At 37.9% G+C, this 15,808-nt stretch overlaps 1 pseudogene; it reads right to left on the minus strand.

Annotated features, from left to right (window-relative positions):
• Positions 1 to 3,530: 3,530 nt before the first annotated feature.
• LOC131170257 (uncharacterized) lies at positions 3,531 to 15,108 on the minus strand (annotated as a pseudogene).
• Between the last annotated feature and the right edge of the window lie 700 nt (positions 15,109 to 15,808).

The following is a 15,808-nucleotide window of genomic DNA, read 5'->3' on the forward strand; positions in this document are numbered from 1 at the left end:
TGAAGCTTGCTCAAAGCTTCCAACCCATCCAAACACATCTTTCCTTCCATGAAAATTCTTAGAAATTGAAAAAGGCTTGAAGTCAAAGAATTGAGCAAGAAATTAAAGAAATTTGGAAGGTAAGGAAGGGGAAAAATCTGGTTGATAGTTTGAAGAAGAAGATCAAGGTGTTTTGGACAAATTGAAGTTTGATTGAAGCTAAGGAACTGATGAGCACTCCTAGGATGCCAAGAAACACAACATCTAAATATTGGAACCAAGATCTTTAATCATCCAAACAAGGCAGAATTTCAGATTGAAAACCCAAGTGTCAATACACAAATAGTAACAAGCTAAAGCATATTGATCATCAAAATAAGACTAGCAAGGGGTTCATGCTGCTAGAATCCAAGTTCTTTCAAGAAAAATGGAAGAAACATAGAAGAAACTCAAGCTCCAGCAATGGAGTTCTCTCCCTAATACTCACACTTAAACTAGAAAAATGAAGGCTCCCCATACAATCTGAATATCTTGGGTTATATATAGCATCTCTAAAACCCTAAAAGTGTGCCAAAACCCTAAAAGTGTGCCAACATGGCTAAAAAGACAAAAATAAAAGGCTCCTCAATCAGATGGGGCGTTTCCATAGGGGACCATTTGGGACCATTTGCTTTATGGCGACCCTTTATGTAGTGGGGACCATAAGTTAGCGAGAACACTTTAGGTGGTAGCGACCTTTTTAATGTAGTGGGGACCAACAAAGGTATCGACACATGGCAAATCCAAATAAGCATAAGAAGCTCCTCCAATCCACTTGGCCAAATGGTCTTGTGCCAAGTCATGCCGATGTGGCGAAGTCACGATGTGGCGCCACTTGTCAAGTCTCCCACGCCAACTTGTGTGAGAATGATCCACCTAGATTCCAACAATATGCAAGAAAGTCCAACATGGCAATTTTGATCCCCCTTGTGCTCACAATGCTCCAACACCAATGCTTGCGACTCTCTAGCTCGCTCGTGATGGGTCCTCTAAATAATGGCATAGGCACTGGTGCTTCTTCATCATCCCCTCCTCCTTTGAAAGAATTCGTCCTCGAATTTGGTCCTGCATCAATGCAAGGAAAGATCGATAATGTTAAAAGAATTGCTAACACCATACTCACAGTAAATCAATCTTGTATGCATTGTTGTTGATTCTTTCTAGCACTTTGAATGGACCATCACACCTTGGTGTAATTTCGACTTTCTTAGGTTTGGAAACCGCTCTTTCCTTAAATGCACCCAAACAAAGTCACTGGTTCAAACACAAGAGGCTTTCACCTTTATTAGCATGAGTAGCATATTGTGCATTTTCTTTTCAATTTGTAACCTAGCTTGCTCATGCAATTTCCTAACCAAATCTGCTTTCTTTTTACCATCAAGACTATTAATATGATCAACGGTAAAGGCAACAAGTCTAATGGTGTCAATGGATTAAAACCATACACAATCTGAAATGGTGAAAATCCGGTGAAGAATGCACTACTCTGTTATAAGCAAACTCAACAAAAGGAATGCAATCTTCCCAAGATTTCAAATTTTGTTTAACCATCACACGCAATAAAGTAGTTAAGCTTCTATTCACTACTTACATTTGTCCATCATGCAGGGATGATTGAGAACAACAGTTTAGTACCTAACTTACCCCACAACACCCTCCAAAAGTGACTTAGGAACTTAACATCTCTATCACTGACTATAGTCCTAGGTATACCATGTAACCTGACTATCTCCTTAAAGAACAAATTGGCTATGTATGTGGCATCATCTGTTTTGTGACACGGTATGAAGTGTGCCATCTTAGAAAATCTATCAACAACCACAAATATAGAATCATGACCTCTCCTAGACCTAGGCAAACCCAAAATAAAATCCATAGAAATATCAGTCCAAGGTTCCTTAGGAACAGGCAAGGGTGTGTAAAGACCATTTGGCATTACTCTAGACTTTGCTTTCTTACATTCAACACACCTAGAACACATTCGATCAACATCTTTCCTCATATGTGGCCAGAAGAAGTGTTCTTGCAATATGTTTAAAGTCTTAGCAACACCAAAATGCCCCATCAAACCACCACTATGTGACTCCAAAACAAGCAAGTCTCACATAGAGCATTTAGGCACACACAATTTATTCTCCTTAAACAAGTATCCATCATGCCTATAAAATTTCTAAAATGCACTTTTCTCACAAGCAGCATATACATTACAAAAATCTGCATCATCAACATACAATTCTTTCATGAACTCAAAACCAAGCAATTTAGCATCAAGTGTAGACAAAAGTGCTGTCTCCTAGAAAGTGCATCAGCTACAACATTCTCTTTTCCTTGCTTGTATTTAATCACATATGGAAATGACTCCAAAAATTCAATCCACTTAGCATGCCTTCTACTCAACTTATTTTGACTCTTAATATGCTTCAATGATTCATGATCTGAATGTATGACAAACTCTTTAGGCCACAAATAATGTTGCCAAGTTTCCAAGGCCCTAACTAATGCATACATCTCCTTATCATAAGTAGAGTAATTCAAGGCAGCTCCATGCAATTTCTCACTAAAATATGCTATTGGTCGTTTCTCTTGCATGAGAACCGCACCAATTCCTACACCACTTGCGTCACATTCAATCTCAAAAGTCTTATCAAAATCTGGCAAACTCAACAAGGGTGCAGAACACAATCTATCTTTAAGTTCAGAAAATGCATGTTCATGTTTCTTTTTCCACTCAAATGCAACATTCTTTTTCACCAATTCATTCAAAGGAGCAGCAATTGTACTAAAATTAGGCACAAATCGCCTATAGAAACTAGCCAATCCATGAAAACTCCTAACCTCAGACACATTCTTAGGATTTGGCCAATCTCTAATGGCTTTGATTTTCTCTTCATCAACCTGTACACCTTTACTACTTACAACAAAACCAAGAAAAACAACCTTATCCAAGCAAAATGAACACTTTTTCGCATTCGCATACAATTTCTCATTTCTCAACACATCAAAAACAAGTCTCAAGTGATGCAAATGCTCGTCTATGTTATCACAGTAAATCAAAATGTCATCAAAATACACAACAACAAATTTTCCAATGAAATTCCTCAACACATGATTCATCAAACGCATAAAAGTGCTAGGAGCATTTGTGAGCCCAAATGGCATCACCATCCATTCATACAACCCATATTTAGATTTGAAAGCGCTTTTCACTCATCACCAATTTTCATTCTTATTTGGTGGTAACCACTTTTCAAATCTATCTTAGAAAACACACTTGCACCATGCAACTCATCAAGCATATCATCAAGGCGAGGGATTGGGTGTCTATACTTTACTGATGATTTTATTGATGGCTCTGCAATCCACACACATGCGATAACTCCCATCCTTCTTTGGCACTAGCAACACAGTACAGACATGGGCTCATGCTCTCCCTAACATAGCCCTTCTCCATAAGCTCCTCCACTTGCCTTTGTAACTCCTTTGTTTCTTTAGGATTTGTTCTATATGCTGGTCTATTCGGTATTTGTGCTCCAGTACCAAGTCGATCTGGTGCTCAATCCTCCGATAGGTGGCAATCCTGGTGGCAACTCATTCGGGAAGACATCTTCATATTCTGTATAAGAGACAAAGCATCACTAGGCAAATGTGAATCAAGGTCAAGAACACATAAATTAACCTCCTTGTACATAAGTACACAAAAAGGTCTTCCTGAATGTAATGCGTCTCTAACTTCTCTTTCCTTCACATACAAACTGATTCTTTTCTCTCCAGTCTCGTTTTGCCTCGATCTTTCCTTTTTCTCATTTGTTCTCATTTTCTTTTCTTTTGTTTCTCTTTTTCTCTCTTTTTCTTCTCTCTTCTCTTTCTTTTCACTCTCATCCAGCTCGGCCTCTCTAAGTTTTTCTCTCCAAGTTTCTTTCTTTTCTTCAATGGATCTAAGAATCCTCATTTGATCTTCATGCACTTGACCTGGTGTCATAGGAAGCAATGAGTATGTTCGACCTTCCTTAGTGACCGTGTACTGTTCTTCCTACCATCATGCACAACACTTCTATCATACTGCCATGGACGGCCCAACAAAAGATGCGTAGCAACCATAGGCACAACATCACAAAGTACCTCATCATTATACTTGCCAATGGTGAATGGCACAACCACCTGTTTTGTAACCCTCAACTTCCCACAATCATTCAACCATTGCAAGCCATATGGTTTTGGATGTGTAGTAGGCAAACCCAACTTGTCCACCAAGAGTGAACTAGCCACATTACAACAGCTCCCACCATCTACAATCACACTACACAACTTGTCATTCACCAAGCACCTAATATGGAAGATGTTCTCCCTTTGCATTTCATCACCACACTCCATACTCACTTGTGCACTTAGTGTGCGCATGGTGACAAGGATATTGCCATCCATAGGTGGCTGATCTCCCTCATCGTAGCAATCATCCTCATGCTCATCAACATTATCAGATTCTTCCTCCCTTTCCTCTTCACTTTCTAACTCTCCATTTTCCCTAACAACCATCACTCTTTTATTTGGACATTGTGAGGCATAATGTCCATTTCCCAAACACTTAAAACACTTCAATTCTCTAGTCCTAGTAGGAACTCCCTTGTTCTTCTCCTCTACTTTCTCCTTTCCTTTCCATTCTTCTTTCTTGAATTTGGGAACTTCTTTCTCCACCCTTGAAGGAGCAGACCAATTCGACTTCCAATTACTCCTAGGAGCCGAATGGTTGGCAGGTGCATATCTAGCCACATTCTTCCTTTTTAGTTGCTTCTCCAGTTTAAGTGCCATTTGTAGCATATCCTCCACCTCCACACAAGGTTGCAGCTCCACAATATTAGCAATTTCAGGATTTAACCCATTCAAAAAGCGAACCATTGTAGCTTCCCGATCCTCCTCAACATCAGCTCTAATCAACGCTATCTCCATGGCCTTGTAGTATTCTTCGACACTTTTAGTACCTTGAGTGAGTTTTTGTAACCTTTGAAGCAGCTCTCTGTGGTAGTAAGGTGGCACAAACCTGTTTCGCAAGATTCCCTTCATTTTGTCCCAGGTCTCCACGGTTCGTTGCCCATTTCTCCTCCTCCTACTCAACAACTGATCCCACCATACAATTGCATACTCTTTGAATTCTACAGCTGCTAACTTCACTTTCTTTTCTTCAGAATAATGGTGGCACTCAAAAATCAACTCCACCTGTCTCTCCCACTCCAAATAAACTTCTGGATTATCCTTCCCATGAAAAGGTGGAATTTGCATCTTTATACTAGCTAAATTCCCATCAACTCTCTCCTCATTTCCATCTCTATCCCAATGATCACCGAGCCTAAAATTTCTGCCACCCCTTCTTCCCCTAGGCCCTCTACCCCTAGGTGGTCTATGCCCTCTTCCACCATAATGGTAGTTCCCATAGTCATAAGCTTCATCATACTCATCATCATTCCATTCAGCTTCTTCATACCCTTCATTCCTATGTTCTGCCCGAAATCTACCTTCATTTCTATTCTGATTTCCCACATTTGCTCCCCCATCATTCCTCCTATTTCTATCTTCTCTGTCCCTTCTCATCTCTTCCATAAACCTGGTCATCTCATTTCTCATTCCCCTCAATACATCCAATTCATCTCTAAAGTCATTCATTTGCACATTCATCCTTTCAAAGCTTTGTGCTACAGATTCTTTAAAAATTCGATCATCAGTAAACTCCATTTTTTCTTCATTACCTCCACTACTACCACTTGTCTCTTGTAATTGAGACATGATTTGGCTGCAAGAAAACGAAGTTAGTAGAAATGGCTCACCCTCTCAAGTGTTTAGCTCAAGTGTTTTCGCACAAATTTCAGGCTCTTACCCTCTTTTGGCACTCACACACTCTTGCCTTTTACCACTCAAGAGTTTGCTTCCCTTGTTCCTTTGGGAACTAAAATTCACAAACAAGCACAAATACTTGCTAATTTTATCAAAATAATCAACAAACGAAACTGGAAGAAACGAAATTGCAATAACCAGAGAGTGTGACACTAGAGCCAAAGAAATGGAAGACGCCAAAGTAGAAGCAAATGTGAACGAAATGGTATGATTTTTGAAAACTGTATGAGAGACAAACCAACAGAATGATATCAAGCTCAAACTTCCAATTTCATAGCCAACTTTGCACAAATACCAGCAGTTCACACAATTAACAAAAAATATGCAACAATTTTGGTTCACCACACAAACGAATATATTTTGATCTGAAATTTGGTAGACATAGGCATCCCAATACTGACTAACTACTGGTAAAATTTCAGGAGTTTCTGGATGAGTTTACTAGGTGAACGAAATTTGAATAGGTCTGCCGCAAAATTTTGGTTCGGTAGGCAAACAATGTCACAAAACCCTGAAAATTGACACAAAAGCTACTGAGATGGAGTATAATCAGCCTGCAAAATTTCGGAGCTTTCTGGGTTGGTTTGGTGTGTTAACTCAATTTGATCAGATTTGCCGCAAATTTTGGTTCGGTAGGCAAACAATGTCACAAAACCCTGAAAATTGACACAAAAGCTACTGAGATGGAGTATAATCAGCCTGCAAAATTTCGGAGCTTTCTGGGTTGGTTTGGTGTGTTAACTCAATTTGATCAGGTTTGCCGCAAATTTTGGTTCGATAGGCAAACAGTGGAATTTTCACATCAAATATGGCATGTGATGTGTCTAGTAATACCCAAAGTTGTTGGTAGATTATCAGGCTCAAATTCAATGTTTAACTCCACAATTCACAATTTCATCACTTATGTCAGCTTGTCAATTTTTTTTTTTTTTTTCAGCACAACACAACTCAGCTTACAATCCAATCTCCTTTTCTTTTTTTTTTTCCTTTTTTTTTTTATACTGATGCAAAGGATAAAAATTGCAGAATCAAATACTGATACCACTCAAGTATTTTGGCAATCCAAATCAAGCTCTACCCACTAGCACACAGGCACATCCCAAGCATTAATCACCCAATTTAACATACTCAGACTTGATATCATATAACTCAAGAGGCAAATAGCTAGTGTCAAAGATAGGTTTCAGCTTGATTAACTCTAATCCTACAGACAAACTCAAAGAAAACAAGATGAACAAGAGATTTAATCTAAGATTAAGCAAAATCCTACACTAAAATTAAGACTACCAAGTTTCAGCCAGCAAGAGTTCAAACAAAAAAAAAAAAAAAAAGAAGAAAAATCAGTACCCTAAAATGCAGATTTGATTTGGCTACAAAGAACAAGGTACTAGATGATGAAACTAATAGATATCTAAAGGTCCTACAATGGCGGACTATTATAGTTAACCAAACAGAAAAGAAAAAGAAGTTTTAATGGATAAATACCTTGTTAGATGCCAAGGCTCTGATACCAAAATGATGAGCACTCCTAGGATGCCAAGAAACACAACATCTAAATATTGGAACCAAGATCTTTAATCATCCAAACAAGGCAGAATTTCATATTGAAAACCCAAGTGTCAATACACAAATAGTAACAAGCTAAAGCATATTGATCATCAAAATAAGACTAGCAAGGGGTTCATGCTGCTAGAATCCAAGTTCTTTCAAGAAACATGGAAGAAACATAGAAGAAACTCAAGCTCCAGCAATGGAGTTCTCTCCCTAATACTCACACTTAAACTAGAAAAATGAAGGCTCCCCATACAATCTGAATATCTTGGGTTATATATAGCATCTCTAAAACCCTAAAAGTGTGCCAAAACCCTAAAAGTGTGCCAACATGGCTAAAAAGACAAAAATAAAAGGCTCCTCAATCAGATGGGGCGTTTCCATAGGGGGGGGGGACCATTTGGGACCACTTGCTTTATGGCAGCCCTTTATGTAGTGGGGACCATAAGTTGGCGAGAACACTTTAGGTGGTAGCAGCCTTTTTTAATGTAGTGGGGACCAACAAAAGGTATCAGCACATGGCAAATCCAAATAAGCATAAGAAGCTCCTCCAATCCACTTGGCCAAATGGTCTTGTGCCAAGTCATGCTGATGTGGCGAAGTCACGCTGATGTGGCGCCACTTGTCAAGTCTCCCACGCCAACTTGTGTGAGAATGATCCACCTAGATTCCAACAATATGCAAGAAAGTCCAACATGGCAATTTTGATCCCCATTGTGCTCACAATGCTCCAACACCAATGCTTGCAGCTCTCTAGCTCTGGCTCTGGTGATGGGTCCTCTAAATAATGGCATAGGCACTGGTGCTTCTTCAGGAACAAGGTTAGTGCTATGAACTTCACTTAATTTTGAAGTTTGATAAGCTTAGTTAGGGTTTGATACATTTGGGAATTTTCTTATCTATGTCTTATTTATTGCAATTAAGCATATATTATTGCTATTGGGATGTATGATTATTGCAATGTGTTGAGAAGATGCCAAATGAGTTGATGGAGTTTGGTGTTGTGTATTGAGGCCGAATCTGGACCCTTGAGTCTAATAGCTTTAAATGGCTATAAGTAGTGTCACACCTTACTCCTCTGTAAGGCATAACATGATCCCGTAGAATACTTAATAAACTACCGAACTTCACCTACCGATAACTCATTAAGTATCCTACAGGGGATTTTAAAACAATTTTCTTACATTTTGGAAATGGTGAGCATTTTAGTGAGAATTAAAAACCATTTATTCAAAGCTTAAATACTAGTAAAATTTTTTGTCCATTTTAATTTTGCCGCAAATTTTATAAAAATTTTGACGGAGTTCCGTTTGTATTTAGAGAAAACAGTTCTTCAAATACCTGAAAAAAAACACTTTCAATAATTTTCTCAACTCCCAACCTCCAATAAATCTCAAATCAACTCAATTCAATTCACTTCAAAATAATTCCACAATCCAAATCAAAATTTATAATCTCAAAATATTTAATACTTCATTCACAAGGCATAAAGTATGAAATTCACAGGTACAAGTATTAATTTACAGAAGGAAATCCAAAAATAATATTATTAAAATTTATTTACAACTGCTCAACTTTACACTGATACATACAACCTTACTATATTTACATCAAAATTAACTACAAGAGTATAAAATAATACCCGTACAAAAAGATCAGTGGAGGCCTCAATTCAATAGCAGCTCACTCTGCTGCTTTCTCTTTGCTCTTATCTGCGACAGCAAAATAAGCTATCGCTGAGTATAAAATACTCAGTGGTGCACAATAAAAATTTAAAATGCAATACATAAATCGTTCATTGATGAAACACAATTTGAATACTTCTCAATCACATTTCACAAATATCAAAGCTCATAATAACACCATTTAGTCAAATAATTTATTAAACACAGTATTGCCAAAATCGTATACACTTAAGCCATGACACAAAATTTCCGATCAATGCTGTGTTGTACACTACAACAAAGCAATTTACAACCCCATTAATCGAGATCAATGAGGGAGGTGGCTAGCTAGCTAATGAGTACTCATCCGATCTCAACCTCAACTGGTAAACCAGAGAGGGAGGAAAATAAACGATCTCAACCCCATAAATGGAGGAGAAATAATGTGATACTGTCATGCTAAGTGTGAACACAAAATTAATTCAAAACAATTTATTGGAAATCTGGTCAATTTTCAAAATCATATTCACAATCAAAATGACAACATAATTCATAATTAACTTAAAAAAAATCAAATTTTCAAGAATCATATATTTAAACAAAAATTACTATGCACAGACCTGACGTGAGTCGCTTCTAGGCCTTGACTCAGTCTCTCAGAGCTTCCAAGTCTTTTTCAGCTGAAACACACAGTTTCATAGTGTTTCAGTACCATAACTTAACATAGGTCCGAAAATAAATTTAACTTTGTTTTTACTAGTTCTATTGCATTAAATTCGACGTTCTCGAAGTTTTTGTGTCTCGGGTTACTATTCACTACACTATTCAAGTCAAATTGTTGACTTTTTAAGGCTTAATAGATATGGGAACTCCAACTTCACCCACATACCACATTTTGGTCATTAAATTTGTTGGTTTTAGTCATTTTCTCAAAGCTTAAGTCCTTCAAGCAAAATTGTCAAATTTTCGGTTTTGGTGCTCCTAGTTGCACTGTTCCATTGGTCAATCTACTGTTAGAATTTGGCAAACCTTCCTTCATAGAAAATGTTTCCATTGGTCAATCTACTGTTAGAATTTGGCAAATCCCATTTCTGATGTGAACCTTCAAGTATTTGGTAACTTGAAAACCCACTTTCAAGAATTAAGGAACAATATGGAAAGCACCAAATCAAGATGTATGAATTTGATTCTTTGAACCAGCACAATCAGATTGTTGTGTAATTCAAAGAAAATATCAGAAATGGAATTCTTGACCTAATTCATATGGAGAATGAATAAACCAATAATATTATGCACATTAAACCTTGCAAGATAGAAATCTCAGCAAGTTAATGAGCTTCACAAGAACAAAGGCTACAGCCAATTTACTCACTAAAGGGGCAGAAACAATCTTTCATTAATATTCAAAGTGTGTCCTCCACTCTCTCATTACACTTGTATTTATAGCCTCTTGGCTTCAAAGCTAAAGACAAAATATCCCTACTTTAGTAACAGTTGTAAGGAGCTTTAAGTCCAAACAAAAATTAATCTATCACAAGACTAAAAACTCCTTACAAAAAGTAAATTTAATATAGTAGCAAATAAGGGCATTTAAGTCCAAAAGAGAGGTGGTTATAACAGCAAGGAATATTCCTTGAAAAAGGTGCCAGCAGATACATATACATGGATTGGATCTGGTGCATGCATGTCTACAGGTTATTCCATGTAATCTAATGCTCCACATGACACCTGGTCACTTCCAAGCATAATTTTCACCAAATTTAATCCTTTATATTTTTCTTCATGCCATTCCAGCTTATAATCCTTGCTCCTTATGATTTCACAAATTAAATTCTGAAGTGATTTAGCTCTAGCTCTAGTAATTGGACCTTGGATGAAATCCTTTGTCGTGGATGTAGCTTGATTCTCATCATTCCCCTCCGCTTCAAAAGGATTCGTCCTCGAATCTGTTCCTACATCAACACAAGGAGATAAATCAGCAACATTGAAGGTGGCACTGACATTATACTCACCGGGCAAGTTTATTTTGTAGGCATTATTATTAATTTTGGTTAGCACTTGGAAAGGTCCATCACATCTTGGTTGTAATTTTGATTTCCTTCGAGAGGGAAACCTTTCTTTGTGCAAGTGAACCCATACCCAATCTCCAGGTTGAAATATGACTTTCTTCCTTCCTTTGTTGGCTTGACTAGCATATTTTTCATTTTTCTTTTCAATTTGAAGCTTGGCTTGTTCATGGATTTTCTTCACTAATTCTGCTTTTCTTTTTCTATCTAAACTAGCAAGCTCGTTCACAGGCAAAGGTAAAAGATCCAAAGGAGTTGAAGGATTGAAACCATATACAATTTCAAATGGAGAATAGCCAGTAGAAGAATGCACATTTCTATTGTATGCAAATTCAATAAGTGGAATGCAATCTTCCCATGACTTCAAATTTTGCTTAACCACAGCACGCAAAAGAGTAGTTAGTGTTCTATTTACTACTTTAGTTTGACCATCGGTTTGTGGGTGACAAGTGGTGGAAAATAACAACTTGGTGCCCAATTTTTCCCACAAAACCTTCCAAAAGTGACTGAGGAATTTAACATCCCTATCACTAACTAAACTCTTAGGTATGCCATGCAACCTAACAATATCTCTAAAGAATAAATTTGCAACATTTGTAGCATCATCAGTTTTATGGCATGGAATAAAATGTGCCATTTTTGAAAACCTGTCAACAACAACAAAAATTGAATCATGGCCTTGTTTAGACCTAGGTAATCCCAACACAAAATCCATAGACAAATGCACCCAAGGATCACAAGGGGTAGGCAAAGGTGTATACAAACCTTGTGGCAAAACTCTAGATTTAGCCTTAGCACACACAATGCACCTAACACATACTCTTTCAACATCTCTTTTCATATTCGGCCAATAAAAATGCTCCTTCAATACATCTAAAGTTTTGGCAACACCAAAATGACCCATTAATCCACCAGCATGAGACTCGTTCACAAGTAATTCACGCATGGAACTCTTAGGCACACACAATCTATTTTCTCTTAGCAAATATCCATCATGCCGATAAAACTTCTCAAAAGCATTCTTTTCACAAGCTGCATACACTCTAGCAAAGTCATCATCTTCAGCATATAATTCTTTCACATATTCGAATCCTAATAACTTTGCATCAAGAAGGGCAAGAAGGTTATACCTTCGAGATAAGGCATCAGCCACCAAATTTTCTTTCCCATGTTTGTATTGAATCACATATGGGAAGGTCTCAAGGAACTCAATCCATTTTGCATGACGCCTACTCAACTTATTTTGCCCCTTGATATGCTTCAATGACTCATGATCTGTGTGGATGACAAATTGCTTTGGCCAAAGGTAATGTTGCCAAGTTTCCAAGGCACGTACCAATTCATACAACTCCTTGTCATATGTAGAATAGTTTAAAGCTGCTCCATTAAGCTTCTCACTAAAGTATGCTATTGGTCTCTTATCCTGCATTAAAACGGCTCCAATACCTATACCTGATGCGTCACACTCAATCTCAAAAGTCTTAGAAAAATCAGGTAAAGCCAACACAGGAGCGGAACATAACATGTCTTTAATTTTGTGAAAAGCATCATCTTGTTTCTGTTCCCAAACAAAATTAACATTCTTTTTGACAAGATCATTCAATGGTGCTGCAATGGTACTGAAATTCTTAATAAATCTTCTATAGAAACTAGCTAGTCCATGGAAACTACGCACTTCAGATGCAGACTTTGGAGTGGGCCAGTCTCTAATAGCTCTAATTTTTTCATCATCGACTTCAACACCATTAGCACTAATGACAAATCCTAAAAAGACAACCTTTTCCATGCAAAATGAACATTTCTTCAAGTTAGCATATAATTTTTCCTTTCTTAACACATCGAATACAGCTCTTAAATGATGCATATGTTCATTCATGCCTCTACTGTAAACCAATATATCATCACAATAAACAATAACAAATTTTCCAATAAAAGCACGCAACACATGATTCATTAATCTCATAAAAGTGCTAGGAGCATTAGTTAGCCCAAAAGGCATCACTAACCACTCATATAGTCCATGCTTTGTTTTAAATGCAGTCTTCCATTCATCACCTACTTTCATGCGAATTTGATGATATCCACTTTTCAAGTCAATTTTGGTAAACACACAAGCACCACAAAGTTCATCCAACATATCATCCAATCTAGGTATAGGGTGGTGATACTTTACAGTAATTTTGTTGACCGCCCTACAATCCACACACATGCGCCATGTGCCATCTTTCTTTGGTACCAAAAGGACGGGTACAGCACAAGGGCTCATACTTTCTCTCACGTAACCCTTAGCTAGCAATTCCTCAACTTGCCTTTGTAATTCTTTGGTTTCTTCAGGATTAGTTCTATAGGCTGGACGGTTGGGAATAATGCTCCAGGTACAAAATCAATCTGGTGCTCAATCCCTCGAATAGGTGGTAGTCCAGTTGGCATCTCCTCAGGTGGCACATCCTCATATTCCTGCAAAAGGGAGACAACAACACTAGGCAAATTGGGGTCAAGGTCAGATGTGCATAAACAAGAGTCCTTAAACACAATTAATAACATTTGCTTGTTGGAAAATATGGCATTCCTCACATCTCTTCCTTTAGCATACAAGCTTCATTTTCTCTCCCCTCTTTCTGCACAGCTCTCCTTTTGCGCCGAAGATTCACCTTTTTCAAGCATTCTTGGAATGTTTTCTTTACTCTCTTTTCTTTCCTCACAACCACCCTTGTCTTGCTCACTCACAACATTTTCAGTCAATTTCTTTTCTCTCCTTCTTTTCTTTTCTGTTCTCTTTTCGGCCACTCTTGATTTTACCTCACCCATTGCTTGCTTAAGCCTTGTTTGGTCTTCATAAATATGTTTTGGTGTCATAGGTGCCAAAATGATTTTCCTTCCATTCATTTCAAAAGAATACCTATTTCTATACCCAACGTGGATCACCTTTCTATCAAATTGCCATGGTCGGCCAAGTAATAAATGCCAGCTTGCATTGGAACCACATCACACATAACCTCATCTTGATACTTTCCTATTGCAGAGGAAATCAGCACTCGTTTTGTTACTTTCACCTCACCGCATTCATTCAACCACTGCAATTTATAGGGTCTAGGGTGTTTCAAAGTCCTCAACCCTAATCTCTGCACCAAAATAGTACTAGCAACATTGGCACAACTTCCCCCATCAATGATGACACTACAAGCTTTGTCTTGGATAAGACACCTTGAATGGAAAATTGTTTCTCTTTGCAATTCATCACCAACATCCTCCTTTCCTTGAGTATTTAATGCTCTTATAATCACTAGAGTACTTCCTTCAGCAGCATATTCTACCTCTGCATCCTCCTCCCCTGAAGATGTGGAATCACTCATAATTTCCTCCTCCGTTTCTATCTCACCATTTTCTCTCATGACCATGACTCTCTTGTTAGGGCATTGAGAAGCTATGTGTCCACTGCCCAAACACCTAAAACACTTCACATCTCTATTTCGGGTAGTAGTTGCAACCTCCTTTCCTTTACTTTCTACAAATTTCTTCTCCACCTTCTTTTCCTTTTCCTCATTTTTCTTATATTTGCTAACAGCATTTTCTCTATCCTCCTTCTTCCAGTTAGACTTCCAAGATGAAGAAGTACCTACATTTCCTCCAAATTTTGACTTGCTTTTAAGTTGCCTTTCTACCTTCATAGCCATGTGGACCATATCCTCCAACTCAACATAGTGATGTAACTCAACAATATGAGCAATCTCCTTATTTAGCCAATTCAAGAATCTAGCCATGGTGGCTTCTCTATCCTCCTCCACATTTGCTCTAATCATAGCAATTTCCATTTCTTTATGATAATCTTCAACACTTTTAGAACCTTGAGTCAATCTTTGTAACCTCTGATGTAGCTCTCTATAGTAATGACTAGGAACAAATCTCTTCCTCATTATAGTTTTCATCTCACCCCAGGTTGTAATTGATTGCTTATAATTTCTCCTTCTACTAATCAACACTTGATCCCACCATACCAAAGCATAATCAGTAAATTCTACTGCTGCTAACTTTACTTTCTTTTCCTCTGAATAGTGATGACAATCAAACACAGCTTCTACCTTCCTTTCCCATTCAAGATACACATCCGGATCATTTTTCCCTTGGAAAGAAGGGATGCTCATTTTAATACTTTTGATATTGTCATCTACCCTATTCCTCTCTCTTTCCTCTCTTCTTATCCTCCTATCCCCATTCCTCCTATCTTCAGCTCTTCTCTCATACCTACCCCTCCTAGGTTTTTCAACCTCAAAATCATAGTTATGAACCTCAACTTTATCAGATTCAACTACTGGAGGTACAAGATCCCTCCTATTTGGCCTTCTCTAATTTTGCCTATCTCTTTGCTCTAATCTTTCCAACCTATCTATGATTCCATTGCACACAACATTCATTCTTTCAAATTGTTGTCTGACAGCAAGCATGTGGAATGGATTTTCACCTTCCCCCTCACTACCATCACCCCTTCTAGACATGTTTTCAGACCTGCAAGAAAATGGTTAGTGTAAAGAAAACACCTCACTCACTCCCTTACGTGTTTACACTCAACAGGGGACACTCCACTCGTGTTTAACTCAACAAGGCTTTTTCCCTATTATGAACTCACCA

The sequence above is a fragment of the Hevea brasiliensis genome, chromosome 11 (genome assembly GCF_030052815.1).
Source record: "Hevea brasiliensis isolate MT/VB/25A 57/8 chromosome 11, ASM3005281v1, whole genome shotgun sequence".
Taxonomy (NCBI): Eukaryota; Viridiplantae; Streptophyta; class Magnoliopsida; order Malpighiales; family Euphorbiaceae; genus Hevea; species Hevea brasiliensis.